This window comes from Balaenoptera borealis, assembly GCF_965194805.1.
Source record: "Balaenoptera borealis genome assembly, chromosome: 21".
NCBI lineage: Eukaryota > Metazoa > Chordata > Mammalia > Artiodactyla > Balaenopteridae > Balaenoptera > Balaenoptera borealis.
In genome coordinates, this window is record NC_138880.1 from 8,394,647 (window position 1) to 8,412,910 (window position 18,264).

At 41.9% G+C, this 18,264-nt stretch overlaps 1 long non-coding RNA gene across 1 annotated transcript in view; it reads left to right on the forward strand.

Moving 5' to 3' along the window:
* The window catches only part of LOC309619678, a 96,564-nt gene that overhangs the window by 7,080 nt on the left and 71,220 nt on the right, over positions 1–18,264 (forward strand). The window contains exon 2 of the long non-coding RNA XR_014239151.1: positions 4,907–5,247. This is a non-coding gene — a long non-coding RNA (uncharacterized lncRNA). The remainder of the gene's footprint in view (positions 1–4,906; positions 5,248–18,264) is intronic.

Below are 18,264 nucleotides of genomic sequence, written 5' to 3' on the forward strand. Positions count from 1 at the left end.
CGTTATCGGCCAGAGCAGTAGAAATGTGATAGTTGGGAGATTTCTGCGGGTGGAAGGCCTTGGCTGAGGATCAAAACCAATGGTGAAATGTGCTTAGGAATTTTTTTTCTCCTCTTCCCTTCTTCCTGTGACTGTGGGCTCTTGAAGATGGATGGTGTATCCCAGAGAGCGGTGTGAGTCCTGTATCACTGTGGCAAGAAGTAATTTCAGGAGACAGGGAGGCTGCAGATAGAACAGAGCTTGGAATTTTGCAGATTGTTCTCTCTGAGCTCCTTATATTTGCTTTTCTGTGCACACCCAGGCCAAGTTCTCGCTATCACAGCTTTATCTCACATCCATTTGCAGGAATGGAACATAGATTTTTCTATTTTATAAATGATACCCTGCATTTATTTTGTCTAATTAAATGTTGTTTATTCATTCACTACTCAATCAACATTTATTGGGTGCCGCCTAGATATTAAACAAAATTAGGGGCTGTGGAAAGACAGAGAAGGAATAGTGATGGATTTAATCCTCAAGAAATGGTATATTCGACCAATAGAAATAAGACGTGAATATAAGTGAAGGTAACATAAGATGGGAAGGGATTTGCATATCAAGAGCTGAGGGCGGAGGGTCCTGGGTTGTTCACAGGAAGGAGAATTTATTTCCAAAATGAGAGCTGGACCTTAAAAGGGGAACAGGATGTGGACAGATAAAAATCAGATGCATTTGTATCTATCATCTTTTTTTTTTTAACATCTTTACTGGAGTATAATTGCTTTACAATGGTGTGTTAGTTTCTGCTGTATAACAAAGTGAATCAGCTTTATGCATACATATATCCCCATACTCCCTCCCTCTTGAGCCTCCCTCCCACCCTCCCTATCCCACCCCTCTAGGTGGTCACAAAGCATGGAGCTGATCTCCCTGTGCTATGCGGCTGCTTCCCGCTAGCTATCTGTTTTACATTTGGTAGTGTATATATGTCCATGCCACTCTCTCACTTTGTCCCAGCTTACCCTTCCCCCTCCCCATGTCCTCAAGTCCATTCTCTACGTCTGCGTCTTTATTCCTGTCCTGCCCCTAGGTTTGTCAGAACCATTTGTGTTTTAGATTCCATATATATGTGTTAGCATATGGTATTTGTTTTTCTCTTTCTGACTTACTTCACTCTGTATGACACACTCTAGGCCCATCCACCTCACTACAAATAACTCAATCTCGTTTCTTTTTATGGCTGAGTAATATTCCATTGTATATATGTGCCACATCTTCTTTATCCATTCATCTGTTGATGGACACTTAGGTTGCTTCCATGTCCTGGCTATTGTAAATAGTGCTGCAATGAACATTGTGGTACATGACTCTTTTTGAATTATGGTTTTCTCAGGGTATATGCCCAGTAGTGAGATTGTTGGGTTGTATGGTAGTTCTATTGTTAGTTTTTTAAGGAAACTCCATACTGTTCTCCATAGAGCTGTATCAATTTATATTCCACCAACAGTGCAAGAGGGTTCCCTTTTCTCCACACCCTCTCTAGCATTTATTGTTTGTAGATTTTTTGATGATGGCCATTCTGACTGGTGTGAGGTGATAGCTCATTGTTGTTTTGATTTGCATTTCTCTAATGATTAATGATGTTGATCATCCTTTCACGTGTTTGTTGGCAATCTGTATATCTTCTTTGGAGAAATGTCTATTTAGGTCTTCTGCCCATTTTTGGATTGGGTGGGTTGTTTGTTTTTTGACATTGAGCTGCATGAGCTGCTTGTAAATTTTGGAGATTAATCCTTTGTCAGTTGCTTCATTTGCAAATATTTTCTCCCATTCTGAGGGTTTTCTTTTTGTCTTGTTTATGTTTTCCTTTGCTGTGCAAAAGCTTTTCAGTTTCATTAGGTCCTATTTGTTTATTTTTGTTTTTATTTCCCTTTCTCTAGGAGGTGGGTCAAAAAGGATCTTGCTGTGATTTATGTCATAGAGTGTTCTGCCTATGTTTTCCTCTAAGAGTTTTATACTGTCTGCCCTTACATTTAGGTCTTGAATCCATTTTGAGTTTATTTTTGTGTATGGTGTTAGGGAGTATTCTAATTTCATTCTTCTACATGTAGCTGTCCAGTTTTCCCAACATTACTTATTGAAGAGGCTGTCTTTTCTCCGTTGTATATCCTTGCCTCCTTTATCAAAGATAAGGTGACCATATGTGTGTGGGCTTATCTCTGGGCTTTCTATCCTGTTCCATTGATCTATATTTCTGTTCTTGTGCCAGTACCATACTGCCTTGATTACTGTAGCTTTGTAGTATAGTCTGAAGTAAGGGAGCCTGATTCCTCCTCTATCATCTTATAGACAATGCAGATATAAAAATAGGGAGTAGGGTAGATAATCAGACCAGATTTTGGTAGCAGTTTCATGTTATTCTGCCAAAAAAGATAGGAGAGGTTTTGGGTCAGGGCAGTAATCAGTCAGTGTTTCAGTTTGTGCCTCCAGATATCCAAGTGGAGATGAGAATATAGTGTTTTGTTGAAGAACGAAGAAATTTACTTATAATAGCAACTTCTGATGGGCAGGACGTCCAGTTCATGGGCTGGACGTCCATGTTGGGAACTTAGGCCCTGGTGTCCTTTGCTGGTGGAGGCTTATGGATTGTACACTCTTACATTGACTAAATAACTTTGTCTCTGGGCGCCGTATTTTTCAGATAGATAAGCTTGCAAAATGCACTCCGAAAGTCTTTCTTTCCATTGTATCTGACTCAGAGAGAATTGCAATTAGTTTTCACTTACTTATGGGTTCTATGAAGTCCAAAGATAATTGGTTGGAGGTTCTTTAACCAATGAGGCTCTCTTGGCAAATACCACCTAAATGAGGCCTGTGCTATTAATGGGATTGTTGAAATGGTGACAGTTTCACCACAGCCTTCTTCTCAGGTAGATGGAGAGCCGTAACGCTGACATGGTTAACTGGGGTCTAAAGTAGATCCTTCATATCAATCTGCATGTAAGTAAATTTAAAAATAAATATGTCATATAAATTGACATATGTGTATACAGGGAGCCCATTTCCGGAAAAGTCAATATACAATCCATTTCATCTCTGCCTCTCGTTCTGTTCGGTGTCTAGAGAGTGAGGGGAGCAGGGAGAAAGGCGGTTCCACATCCTGACTCTATTTTCTAAAAGTAGCACATACTCAATACTTAACTTTCAGCTAGTTCGTTGACATGATGGTTGGTTAAGTCTGTGGTTAAAAATACGCGAGGTTGCAGCATGAAAACATGGCTAACACCATTCAAAATGCGATGCAAATCTCAACAGTCAGACTGCAAAGCACACAGAAGGGGGTACAAGAGTGGCATTTTGTTCTTCTCTTGTCCCCACGTCCAACCACGGAAGCAGGCTTCCTTCCCACCCACCTGCCCTGCCCAACGAGGTATATTCATCACTGCCTGTGATGTCAAAACTGGCCTCACTTTTGTCCCTCATGGGTGCTGTGCAGGATGGAGAGACTTGAAAAACAGGAGAAACATCAACCAAACAACCAGGGCTGTTTGTTTTTGTATTCCCTTGTTGCAGTCTCCACGGGGAGGCGGAGGTCCCTTTTCCCCTGTCCTTCTCCTTACTGCTGTCAGGTGGGGGAGGGGAAGGGCCTCAGTAACCCAGAATACAAGCTTGTCTGTCATGGGCAGTGCCACATGTCCGAAGACCACCCAGGGGCTCCCCCTGAACACGCAGTAGAGGGTGATGGGATAATCTTTGGGAAAGAAAACCAGACATTTTTTGGCTGGAGTTGGGGAAAAAGGGAGGTGGGGCTGGGACCCCGCTGTTACTTCCTTTGATCTCAGTACATTGGAAAGGTCTTTCCCCTGATTCCTGCTGATATTTCCTGATGGAAATTTCTTCCATTGACAGAGATACAGATGGAGTTTAGCGACATGGGACTGCAGACACACTCTGGGATAATGAAAAAATGCCCAGGGTGGCCATATGCTCCATGGCCATTTGTTAGAAGGCACTCCAGTTGGGTGAATACATAATAGCATTTTTGACAGCATTGACTAAGGGATCTCCTCAGTATTTCTATGTCTTTTTGCATTTGTTGGTCTAACATGTGTAAATTTTGAAATTTTAGTCCTGTTTGGTAACATTCTTTATGCAGCGTTCTTTCGTCCAATCCCCAGATTTCTTTCCAAGCTATCAGAACACCCTGGGGCAAGTCCAAACTCAGAGACCAGATTCTATCTTCTGTGCCATTTCCTTAAGATCTCAATTGTGACCTTCCTTTCCTCTTATTTGAAAAGATGTCTTCCAATTAACCATGATGCATGAACGAAGGTAGTGATAATTAATATTATCAACATAACAGCAATCATTTATTTAGCATTTACAGCTTAATTGTAGACATTATGATTCTGGTTTCATAATTGTGGAAACTGAAGATCTTCAAGGATTTAGCCCAAGGCAACACAATTAGTAAATACCAGATTCAGAATTAGGATCCAGGTCAGCTTAGTCCAAAGCTTCCAGAATTCCATGCTTTCCAGAATACCACGTATCTGTCTATCTTGGGGATGGAACGATTGACAAGAGTGTTTGGTTGTAAAACATACCCCTTGGAGGCAACTGCCCTTCAAGATTCAATCCCTGGCTCGTTGTATAACCTCAGGCTGCCAGGTTGCCAAGATATTTTTCTTGAAATACCTGTCTTTTCTATCCTATTCCTTTGTGGAACAGCTTTTTTTATTTGTTTGTTTGCTTGAGTATTCTAGGCTTAGGATTTATCCAAATATTACTTAATTCTATGTATTTCTTTACTCCTAGGGTGTTGAGGGTAACTTTGCAAAACCAACCACACCAAGTTTTTGGGAGATTAAAAACCCAAGCCATCATTTATCCATGTGGTGACCTGACTCCTTTCCTTTAGCAGAAAGGGCAGAAATACCAACGTGGAAACATCTTCTGGTGCAGCAATTTGTAGGAGAGAAAGGTGTTCAGTTAAAGGGAGAACGTTCTGACCCAGAACGAAGCCAGGACCATTTGGAACCCAGGTTCTGAACAGGCGCGCACAGTGACGAGGTCCCCTCAGGCTTTCTGATGTCGATGGAAACTGAAATTGTGCGCGGGCCCAAAAAACGTGCTCTGCATGGAGGTCGGAGGAGCAGAGCTGGGACATTTTTCTCCCTTTTCCAGCACTGCAGTCAGTATCTCTTCTGTATCATTCGGGCCACACTCTGAGCCAAGGTGAGTCGGGTGGACCCCATGGTCAAGGTAAGAAGCGCAACCTGCCAGGTTGAAAGTAAAAGGCTCATTTTGGAGATGCATTTGCTTCCTTTCTTTGGACAGATTTAAAAAAAACACATACCTTCTGGTAGGACTTTATCTCCTCATTTCCCTCTCCCCAGGGTTCCAGCTCATTTCTCTCCAGGTCTAGCTCTTTTCTGGTGCAACGTGGCATGCTCCTAAGTCAGTCAGCCTAGCTCATTCCTGAGTAGTATGAGACATACTTCTAAACTCACCCTCTCTGGTCAGGCCCTTGGTTTCCTAAAGCTTCGTGTGTCTTTTTCCGAGGTCAGTTTGGCTCTTTCCCCTGGTCACTGATGCACCTGAGCAGTGGAGCCGGGGGATGGGTGGTAAAGAGGGAAGACACAGGTTCTTGGTGGGACATTAAGGACCATTAAACTGTGTCTTGCAAAGAGGCTGCCATCTGCCCAGGGGCATCCGAGGTGGGCCGAGGCTGTGTCTTGGAGGAGGGGGCGCAGCTCACAGCTGATCGCCCGGCTCCTGGCTGGCCCAGGCTGGCTGGCTGGCTGCTGGAGACCTCAGAGGCTGTGGACTCCCTAGACTGCCTTATGAGACCTCCAGCAGCCAGAGGCCTTTTCTCCCTGTCATCTTCCCCACGTTCTGAGATGGCAAATGACAGCTCTGGACACCTAAATAGTGGGATGAGTGTGCGAAAGGGAGCCTCTCTCTCTTTTGCCCTGGCTCTTCCCAAACCTTTGTCAGCAAACCTTTTCCAAGTCCAGATGCCTACACCCAGCGACACTTTATCACCAATTCCTCCTCGGCTTCTACTTTTCCTAGGACATGATTTCATTCATTTGTGTCCTTCAGGGACAGAGATGAAGGAGATTATTGAGTTCTCACATTGGCCCATCTCTCCCAAACCCGGAACCTGCTTGTTTCTGTTTCCATTGTCCCCGCTCTATTTCTCAGGCTCTGACTTTGAGCCATCTCCATGCACCCTGCCCCACTTTTTAAAAAAATCTGAGAACCCATGCCAGGGCTTACCTCTGGCAAAGGATTTGTCCTCAGAGCAGGCAGCAAATCTGTTCCTTTGGCAGAAGGCGGAAGCCATACCTTATGACATTCCCCCGATCACCCAGCCAGGCCACAGGGCAGCCAGCATGTCCGCAGGGGGTGGGCATCACATATGTAAACAGAAATTGCTCCCCTGTAGGAAGCGGTGTCCACTGACATTGCTTGTCACCTCCGAGAAGGGCAAGCAGAATGATGCATTTGGTTCTGGAGGGAGGGTGGGAGGGGGATTAGGCGGGGCTGCTTTCTCGTCTTTTAAAGGAAGGGAAGCCGAGGCACAGGAGGGCCAGAGGGCCATGATCAGACTTCTGGAAGGTGTGAGTGGAGCTGCTGGAACACGGGGCCTCAGAGCCTTCCCCATATACTGAGCCTCTTTCACAGGGGGGCATACCTGTGATTCATCAGGAAATCCTAACTCCCAGCTACAAGTTGGGGAACTCTGGCATCTCCTAATTAGGTAAACACATTACTGTCATGTTCAAACAAACAACAGATTAGTGCCAGGCTCAGAGAGGCAGCAGGAGCTGGCGGAGAAAACTCCTCCGTGGGGAGCTGGCATCCTGACCAGTCCAGCAGGTTGGCTTCTCCTCCAGAAGCCCTCCAGGGGTATTTCCAGACTGTTCCTTCCCCACCTGAGGAGGATGCCCGAATGATGGGAAGAAATGCTCACTGCTGATTCTTCTTTGCGCAATGGGATATTTTTACATCTGTGACTTTAGAGCTGATGGGGGGTAGGCCTGTGTCCTGTGCCTCAACGGCTGGGCCATATGGACAGGCATGGACTCCCACCCGAGCATTGGCTTTTCTTGGGAGGAGAAGCTTGGGGCAAAGCCATGCTCTTTCCTGGTTTACCCTTGCATGCCAGCACAGAGCCTTTCAGACCAGGCACCAGAGGCCAGTTGCTCAGAGAAGACTGAGCAATTACTCTGCCAGATTGCTTGTAGCTTGCACAGTTCTGGCTACAAGACTATTTGCCTCCCCTTCACTAATCCATCATACGAATCTGTTCGGTCCTGCGTGCCCCATCCTCCAGGCTCTGTACCGGACATCTGCTGCCTTCTCATTGGTACCTCTGGCACACTGAGGAAGATGTGAGGAGGGCAGCAAGGCTAGGGGTGGTGTTCCTTGATTGGTCTCCTGCTACTAGAGAAGCACATGTTACAGTGGAAATTTGATGGACCAAGACTGAGGCAAATGTGAGTCTGCAGCCTAACTTCAGTGCTCACACACTCCATAATTACGTAAGCTACTTAATGTGAACTTCAGATTATTTATTAATAAAATGGGGGTTGCAGTGTTTACCTAGCAGGATGGTTGTGACTCTAAAATAGGAAATTGTAAGCAAAAGGCATAAAGTGTGTCTTGCCCATTTTAGACATGCCATGCATTTTACGTGTCCTCTCCCTCCCCCATCCCTGTCCCCACTCACACCAACATTCTCTCTTAGGAAGGATGGACACCTTTGCCCAGGCAACTTCATTTGCTAGCTTTCTGGGGATGTTGGGAGACTTGGAGCGTGGTTAGAAGAGGCAGTAACACAGACAGTGACAATAAAAAGACAAACAACAATGGCAAAAAAGCATATGAAAAGATGCTCAACGTCATATATCTCTAGGGAACTGCAAATTGAAATGACAATGTGATCTCACTATACACGTTTTAGAGTGGCTAAAATCCGAAACACTGACAACATCAAATGCTGACGAAAAAGTGGAGCAACAGGAACTCTCATTCACTGCTGGTGGAAATGCAAAATGTACAGCCACTTTGGAAGAGAGTTTGGAAGTTTCTTACAAAATTAAACATACTCTTACCATATGATCCAGCAATCACACTCCTTGGTGTTTATCCAAAGAGATAAAATTTTACATTCAGAAAAAAACCTGCACATGGATGTTTATAGCAACTTTATTCATAATTGCAAAAACTTGGAACAACCAATATGACCTTCCATAAGACTGTGAATGGATCAATAAATTGCGGTCCATCCATGCAATGGAATACTATTCAATGAGAAGAAGAAATAAGCTGTTGAGCTATGAAAAGACACGGAGGAACCATAAATGCATATGGCTAAGTGAAAAAAGCCAGTCTGAAAAGGCTACACCCTGCATGATTCCAGCTCTAAGACATTCTGGAAAAGGCAAAACTCTAGAGACAATAAAAAGATCAGTGGTTGCCAGGGGTTTGGGGAAAAGGAGGGAGGGGTGAATAGGTGAAGCACACAGGATTTTTAGGGCAGGGAAACTATTGTGTATGATACTGTCATGGTAGATTTGTCAAATCCCATAGAATGTACAACACAGAGTGAAACTTAACATGAACTACCCACTTTACTTAATAATAATGTATCACTATTTGCTCATCAGTTGTAACAAATGTATCAAAGTAATGTACAGTGTTAAAAATAGGGGATACTGTGTTAAGGGAGGGGAAGGGGATATATGGGGATTCTCTGCACTTTCTGCTAAAATTTTCTGTAAATCTAAAAGTGCTTAACAAAAGAAGCCTATTAATTAAAAAAGAAAAAAAGATCAACGTATAAATAAGACCCATCCAGACTCTCAGGCCCTGAAGTGGTGCAGGGCTCTAGCTGGTCCCAGGGCAGGGCTCCTCAGACTTCTGTGCCTGAAAACTGAGGGGACTGGAAAAAGTGTGAGGTCAGAAAAAGAATTTTGCAAGTAGATTTAGGCTTTGGGCGAGTTTGGGAAATGGCTAGGTGGTTCAGGTTTTGAGGATTAGATGAAGATCTTTTCTCAGCATCTGACTCCTGCTTCTTCTCTTTCCAGAGCCACACAAGTCCTAACTCTGCCCTGGTGTTCGTGTTCATAAGCACAAATAAGCAAAACAATAAAAAGAACAAGCACCAGAACAAGTATTTACCACATGGGCTTTGCTGGAGCCCAGATATGAAGTAACACGTGGAAAAAAGGCATTCACAACCTCCGTGGTCAACCTCATCTCCCCCCAAATTATTATTACTTAAAACTATTTCTTTTTTAAATTGTCTCAAAATAGTGCTATTTGCAATCTATATCATAAAATCACAGAACCTGAAGGGTGGATGAGATGTGAAATGTCACCTTGGCTAACCTTTCCTCAGACATTTGAGTGTCCTGCTTATACTACACTTTCCAGATGGTCGCCTTCGCCCGAATTCTGGTGAACAAGGGGTTCTTTCTTTTCCAGGGAAGCCTAGCCTATTTTTGGACAGCTCTCAAATATAAACCTTACTTCTCTGTAAAATATTACCATTTTTAAGATAAAGCTTTGGGTAGTTGGAAACCATCTCTCTTCCCAGAGTTAATGTGGCTCAACATTGAAACTCATACCTTCAGAGTTCTTCGCTATAATTGATTTTTTTCCTCCTTTTGCGTCCACTTGGGGTCCACCTCTCTCACCCATTTTCCAGAGAGGAAAACTGAGACTCAGTGTTACCTTAGTAATTATCAGCATCTGGCAGCATTGAATGGAAGTAATCAAAGGGGCAGAAAGACCAGTGCAGAAGGGGACTCTGTGACACTGAGCCTCATGGGACACTAGGAACTCCGGGTGCCCAGGTTGAAGTTGGTTCTCTAACACTGCCCTTCAACTAAAAAACACCTTAACAGAAACCTCAGGAAACAGAAGCCCAAACAAATGCCACTAGACTAGGTGCATTATTTAATAGGCGATAACAGAGAATTCTTTCTGATTGCGCTTCTTTTAGAGCGTCGTCCTTTTTAGGGGTTTGATTCAGGAGTATGTTGACAGAAGTCTAAAGCAGCCATCACTCAACCCGGAGCCAAATCAAATAAAAATAGAGAGGAATAAATAAATAAAAGTGAGATTTAGCCAAAAATGGGGGAAAAAAAGAAAGCCAGAAAGAAAGGGAGCTCACATTATCAACCAATAAACCCAATAATCCATTAGTGACCAAGGTTGCTGAATAATATAGTACTTTCTCAGTGCCATAATTTATACTGCAGACTAGAGAATAGACACGGTTATTAGAGTGAGGGCTACTGGATGACACATGATGCATGACCGAGCGGCATTGATCTTCACACAACAGGAAGGTGTCTAGACCGGGAGATGTATGGCTCTGCGATTCAGAGCAGGGCATATTTCATGGGAGGCTTAATGGAGTAGTGGAGCCAGTGATGGATGGGTTTGCCCAGTTTCAGTAGCAGTGCAGTTATAGCAGTGCTAATGTCTGACCTCTTCTGGGCCTCCTGTCCTTCATTCAGTCAGGGTGACCTCATTTAAAGGGACAGAAAATGAGATAGGGAGGCGGGAGAGGGAGGGGGGAGGGGAGGGCTGAGGGAGGGGGGAGGGATCGGGGTCAAGGGGACTAGCCAGCACGAGGTGGCCAGGGTGGCCCTGTGGGAGGGATTTAAATAGAGGAGATGAAAGGGAAGAGGCAGGGCAAGCATTACGTGGAAGCCAGCCCAAACATCCAGGTCCCACATAATGAGCTGGTACAATAAATGAATGAAAAAGCTCTTCAGTGCCTCTCTGCGTCTCTTCCCTCCGCAGTTCAGGAGTCCGATGTGGTTGCCCTGGAAAGTCTGAGGCTCCCTCCACTGCAAGAATAGGTCTCCATCCCCAGAGGAGAGAATCAAGGAATGAGGTGAAAGTCTGAAAGTGAGAGACAGGGCTGGAGGGGCGAGGATATTCTGAGAAGAGCAAGTTTGAGTAATCTACATCAATTATGCAACAGCGAGAGAGCCGTCGTGCACTCCCCCAGCCCTGGTAGATGATGCTTAATGCATCCTAATGACACTCTTGATCATTCCTCAGGAAAACTAATGATTCATGCAACGGCCAATCCAAGCCTAAGGAGCTTTGCTGCTGGTGGTTCCCCCCCCCCCCCCGCCTTTCTCTTTTTTTGTAAATTCCTTTCTCTGTATAAGTATTGCAGAGATGGGCAGGATTGCAATCTAGCGTCTTAGCTGCTATTTAACCAAGAAAGAAACATTTATCATTCTTTGGTCTTTTTTTCCCGTGTTCTCCATCATTTCCAAGTTACACCTTATTGGGAGTTGACTGGTTTAGATGTGGTAGTGAGGGCCCAGACAGCCCCATAACACTGTCCACTGTGGGATGAAGGGAAAAGGTTGAGCCACTCACATTTCTTTCATACTTTCCCACTGCCACACCCTCCCCAGCCACAATGAACACACAACTCTCTCCTAAAAAGACATGTTCTTACTCTCAATCCACAGCAAGACATTAGTCAAGGTAATCTGACTTCTTCTTCTTCTTCTTCTTCTTTTTTTTAACAACAGACATTTATTTCTCACCTTTCTGGAGGCTGGGAAGTCCAAGATCAAGGTGCCAGGAGATTTGGTTCCTGGTGAGGGCTCTCTTCCTGAGTTGTAGAAAGACACCTTCTCTCTGTGTCCTCGTATGGCTGGGAGAGAGGGAGCTGTGGTCTCTTCCCTTCCTTTCTTTTTTTTTTTTTGAAGTATAGTTGATTTACAATACCGTGTAAATTTCACTGTGTATAGCACAGCGATTTAGTTATATATATATATATTCAGTTATATACATGTTCTTTTTCAGTTATATATAAATATATATATATACCTGTATTCTTTTTCAGATTCCTTTCTCTTATAGTTTCTGACTTACTATTCTTTCTTTAGCATTCTTTATTTCTTATTTTATATTGGAGTATAGTTGATTTATAATGTGTTAATTTCAGGTGTACAGCAAAGTGATTCAGCTATATATATACATATATCCACTCTTTTTCAGATTCTTTTCCAATATAGGTTATTACAGAATATTGAATAGAGTTGCCTATGCTACATAGTACGTTCTTGTTGGTTATCTATTTATATATACTAGTGCGTATTGACTTACTACTCTATTGAGTACTAGAATATGAAAGGGATCCTGTGGGTAGGATGGGTATTTGGTGAGTTCCAATACCACGGATAGTGAACATGAGAGTAGTTCTAGGGCTTGGGGCATTTCCAGTGTCAGGGACTTTGAAAGTTTCTTTATAACTTTGGTCTTTGTTTATTCCTCCAAAAGTTGTGTAGAAAATTTTATCAATCCCTAAGGCTGTTCTTAGTAATCATTAATTAACAAGGCATATGTTAGCTGGCAGAGGTGAGTGCCAGGGCATGGGAAGAGGAGGTACTCCTCCAGGAACTCAACAAATATTTATAGAGAGCCTGCGGTGGGCTGGGCTCTTTGTCCTGGAGATAGATCAGAAAACAAAAGAAGTGGAACTCACAGTGCATTAAGAAGACAAACATTAAACACATTATCACGTGAGACATAAATAAATCCCAGAAAATAACTCATGCTGTTAAGAAAAGAGCAAAAAAGGAACCAGCATTTTTGAGCACCTACTTGATAGCAGGCACTGTGCCCAGGGAGTGATAGATTTTATTTTACTTAAATGAGAATATCCTGAGGTGAGGGTGACTGTGCCCTTTTTGCAAATGAGAAAACTGAGACTCAAGGAAAAGACACACGTTTCCCAGGGTCACATGGCAAAACCAGAATGTCATCCAGTTCTATTTGACCCCAAAACTGCTCACAACATTAGAAATCTACTTTGCTTCCTACATAGCATTAAGCTCCTGGTGGATTAAGTATGAAAAATGGAATCTCTTGGATGAAAATATATTTTTAGCCCAAAGGCGCGCATTGAAAGCAAACCATGAGTACATTTGCTTACATCAGAAGTCGATTTTGGATGACGTTGTTTCTGTCCAACATGGAGTAACAGGGTTTAATCTTTCACCCGAAACAACTAAGAAACCAGACAAAATAGATGCAAAAACGGGTCTCAAGACGCTGAGCATCAGGCGAGGAAGGACAGTGATTCCCGAGAGACGGGAAGTGAATGAAGTGAGGCCTGTCATGTCCCAGGTTGCTGTCTGGGAGCAAGGAGGGGGGACCCAGGCAGAGACGGTGGTCTCCCCGATTGAAAACACAGAGCTCAGGGTCCTGAGATGCCAAGGCTGCACCGAGAGCTCAGAACTGCAGAGACCTTTGGAGAGGCCTCCTTAAATCAGCGCAGTGTCATGAAAGAACCCGAAAAAGACCAGAGCCAGAAAAAGAACCACCTGAAAATATTAGGAGGGAACAATATCTGTTTTAATTTTTTTTTTTTTTTTTTGACCATGCCACACGGCTTGCGGGATCTCAGTTCCCCGACCAAGGATCGAACCCCGGCTACGGGAATGAAAGCCCAGAACCCTAACCACTAGGCCACCAGGGAACTCCCTGATTTAATGTATTTTTTAAATGGTTATTTTTTTAAGAACATTAAAATAATCGAAAAACGTCAGTTATAATTGTTACTTATAGAAAGTGTTCAACCTGAAAGCTCAGTTCTGCAAAGTGCCTGGTCATCGGCACAGACCGACAAACAGTGAGACCGGAAGTACTCTAGCCGCCCTCACCCTGGCCACATTCTGTGGAGTACTGAATTTGTGAGGGGCACTGACCTAAGCACAGCACAGGTCACCCGATCTCTGGGCACAGGAGCTCACCCCTAATTAGAACAGAAGGCAATTATGGCACAAGGAGGTAAATACTAAATACAGCAGCAAGGGGTGGGTTGGAATTCAAAGGGAGTTATAGAAGCCTGAGCTCACAGCCCTAGGGTGGGAAGTGATATCTAAGCTGAATCCTAAAGGATAAGCAGGATCTAAGTGAAAGCAGAGGGTGCGGAATAAGTTCTGGGGTTTATGCATAGCGGGTGCAAAACCCCTGCAACAAGGAAGAGAGAAAAGTGGAACAGCAACTGTTTCTCAATGACTGATGGATTGAGTTACATGTGAGGAGTGGCAAGAAAGGAGGAGAAGAGGCAAGCAGGAGCCATACCTTGAAGGGCTCTACTAGCCATTTTTAGGGGTCTGTGCTCTAACCCAAGGACAAAAACGGAAGGGATAGCGAGTGGGGAGTTGAAATGGAGTATTTTAAAGGTTTTAGACAAAAAGTGTTACTGTGAGATTTGCATTTTAGAAAGACTTCTTTGGGGACTTCTGGGTAAAATGAAGTTGTGATTATGAAGGTTTAATTTCTGCCTCAGAGAATCCTACGAAAATGACCTATAAGATTAAAAATAAGATAGGAAAAACATATAGCAGTGCCAGGGACCAGGACGAGTGTTGCCTATAATCCAGCACGGAAGTTCAACAAAGTTTAAGTAAATAATGACGTTGGATCTAATGAAACATACATCAGATCTCTTAATATATACAGAATCATGTACTCTCTAAATAGAAATACATCTTCTTTTGAAACAGCCATGCTATGTTTATGAAAATTAATCCTACTCTTGGCTACAAAGAAATCTTCAATAAATTTCAAAGACTAGAAATTTCACAGGCCCCAATGTCTGATCAAGATGCAAAAATAAGAAATTCTAATAAAAGTGCATACGTAAACAATCAATCACTTGGACACTAGAAAGAAAAAAAAACAACTTTTGCATAGAATGAAATAAAAAGCAAATAGAATCTATAATTACAGACTATTTAGAAAGTCACCAATAAGTATAGATGCATTTGAAAAATGAATAAAATAATTATCTTCCCAAAATATTTTCTGGGGAAATATTCAAGAAGCAAATACTTCTTATCCTATTTAAGCCATTTCAGAGCATAGGAAAAGGTGGAAAACTTCCCAGTTAACTTCCCAGCTGTCCTAATATTAAACCCAAAACATGACAATACTTTAGATATAAAAACTATAGGTCAATCCCATTTTTGAGTATAAGTGCAAAAATCCTTGAAATATTAGCAAATTGTATCCAATAGAATTCTGAAGGATGACTATGGGTGGACAGAAAAGGATTATTCCAGAGATGCAAAGATGCTTTAGCATTAATCTATTTTAAATAATATTCACCACACCAATAGCCAAGCAAAATTATGACAGTATCCTGATAGATGCCCCAAAAGATTTTATAAAATTTAATTTCCATTCATAATTAATTATAAACACAATTCTTATGAAACTTGAAGTATAAAAATATTTTAACATGATGAATGACAGGTGTATGAAATAAAAAGCCATAAATATGTTTAAATAATAAAACACTAGACAGTCCCACTTAAGTCTATGAAACATACTGGCTACCAGCACAATCACTTAGAATTCTGAGAGTCCCAGAAATAGGACAGGAAAATATGAAGCTTAAATACTGGAAAGGAGAAGAAAAATTTTGATGTAATTTACAGATTATATTCGATAACCTGGGAAATCTACAAGATGGATTTGGAAAACTATTAGCGTTAAAGAGTATTTAATAAGATGGCTAGTTACAAAACAAATATACAAGCCTTCATAGGTTTACTCTACACTATAAACAGACTATTGGATAATATATGAATAAAAATCCCACTCATATAGCATCAAAAGATCATTTAATTTCTGGAAAATAAGCAACACTAAAATTTGCACTAACTACATGAAGAAAATTTCATACTTGGACTGAAACATATAAAAGACGGCTTTAATTAATAAGCATGCATGTGTTTCTCAGTTGATAGAAGGAACAGTAATTTATAACTTTAATGTAATTACAATCAAAATTTGAATAGAAATTGGAAAACATTAACGAATGATACTAAAGTTTGTACAGACAATACAGAAACCAAAGAAATTTTGATAGAGAAGACATGAGGGGTTGCTTATTCTTGCACATAAAAAATTGTGGTATAAAAGCTAAAATAGTAAAAACTGAGAGAGACAGACAGACAGACATAGATCAGTGAAACTAAATTGAAAGTCCAAAACTGACTGAAGTGTTTTTCTGGGATTTTGTATATGTGGAAAATATGGCATTTCAAATCAATGGAGAATCTATTAACCAAATATATTGGTTAATAGATTGTATTCAGATAACTAATTAAATAATTGGAAATATATACATACAGCCCAACTTACACCTTAGTCCAAAATTGATTCCAGATGTATTAAACCATTTAATGCCAAAATTTAAAAACATATAAGTAAGAGTAGAAAAATACAGTTGACTTCCTACCTGCTGTGAGGGAAAAGACCTTTTTAAGCATTAAAGCAAGGGGAAAACTATATGGGAAAAAGTTGACAGATATCATTACATTAAATGTAGTTCCTAAACCATAATATGTACCAATAAAAACAAGATTATAATTTTTGGAAAGTAACTGGGACATATATAATATCTATAGCAACTTTCATATAAAAAGAAATTAATAAAAAATATCAAAAGCAAAATGTGTGAGTGCCATGTATCAATCATTAGGGAAAACATATTCAAATAACTCAGAAACGTATGAAATTATGTTTAAATGACCTCATCAAAGAAATGTAAATTAAAATAATGATACTTTATTTTGCCTATGAAATTGGCACAATTAAAAAATAGTTAACATGGAAACGTTTTGTGGTATATTATTTAGTGGTAAAGAGTGATCAAAACAATATGTATAGGATATGATCTCAGTTGTATTTTAAAAGTATGCAGCATACAATATATGCACATATACAAAATGGGCCATTTCAGTTTTTATCTTGGTATTCTTCTGTGGTTTTAACATTTAATAGATATATGCATGACTTTTGTAATCAGAAAACATTCCAAAATGCAGAGAACGAATTTTAAAAGTATAAACCAAAAGCAGAAAGCAGACAAGGGCTGCTGTAGTCATGTAAAGTAGAAAGTCAAAACAGAGGCAAACACGTTGGAGACTGAAAGGAAACAATCTATTTCAGAATTACTAAGGTCACTAGTGGTAGATGGCAGGGGAAAGGGAAGAAAGGGAAAAAGAGCCAAACAGGGCTCCCAGCCTTTATTTGGGCCACTGGGTGGAATGGTGGTGATGGTCTTGCTCACTGAGATAGGATCAGTGGACCAGACGTGGGTGGTCGGTGGAATGCAGGTGCTGATATATTGAGTTTGAAGTACCTATTGGCTCTCTACCAGGAAAGGTTGCAATTCAGAAGGAAAGTCTGAATGAGATATATCTCTATCTCCAACTATCTATCTATCTATCTATCTATCATCTATCGTCTATCTATCTACCTATCATCTATCAATCTATCCACCTACCTATCTATCATCTCTCTATCTATCTATCATCTATCATCTATCAATCTATCCACCTACCTATCTATCATCTATTTATCTATCTGGAAGACGTTAACATATAGATGACTACTGGAGCTGGGATGGGATCACACAGGGAGATTTTGCAGAGAAGAGGGCTGAGCCCAGAACTTTGAAGAACACCTACATTTAAGGGACATCATTGAAGATATGGGCTGAGGAAGAAGAAACTATGAACAAGTCTGAGAGTTAAGAAAAAAGCCAAGAGAATGGACTCATGGAGTCCGAAGGTAGAGAAGCAATCCAAGATCTAACAGGCGTGAGAGCCGTGAAAACACTGAAAGATGCACCCTTGACTGCTGAAGATGGGGGCCAGGTTAGGGTGGTGCATTTCAGGGAAGAGAGAGGAATCAGTAGCATCCAGTGTTGCCAAAGGGTCAGGAAAGTGAAGGCGTAAGAAGTATAGACTAAGGAGGCAGTGGAATTTGGGCAAGAGCTAGTTAGATGGAGCAGTAGCGTGGGGCCTGACCAGGTACACTGAGGAGAGAGACGGAGGAGAGGAAGTGGAGATGGGGAGTGAGAGAGCTTTTTTGGACCATCTTGGCTGTGAATAGGGTAGAGGCAGAGGGTGGAAGCTATGGGGGCCATGGAGGTATTTTTACTTCTAAGCTGCCTTCAACTTGACCTTGTTTTCATGCTGATGAAGAGGAAGGGTCTCTGGGGCGGGGAGCTGGGGAGACAGTGGGGAGCACAGAGGAGATAACTGGTTAGATGCGCTCTCCTAGGGGAAGAGCAGAAGTGGAGCTCTGGGCCCAGGTGGGTCATGCTTCATCTCGGCCGTGATGGAAGGACGATGGGTGTGTGTGTACATGTGTGTGTACATATGTGTGTGTACGTGTGTGTACGTGTGTGTGTGTGTGTGT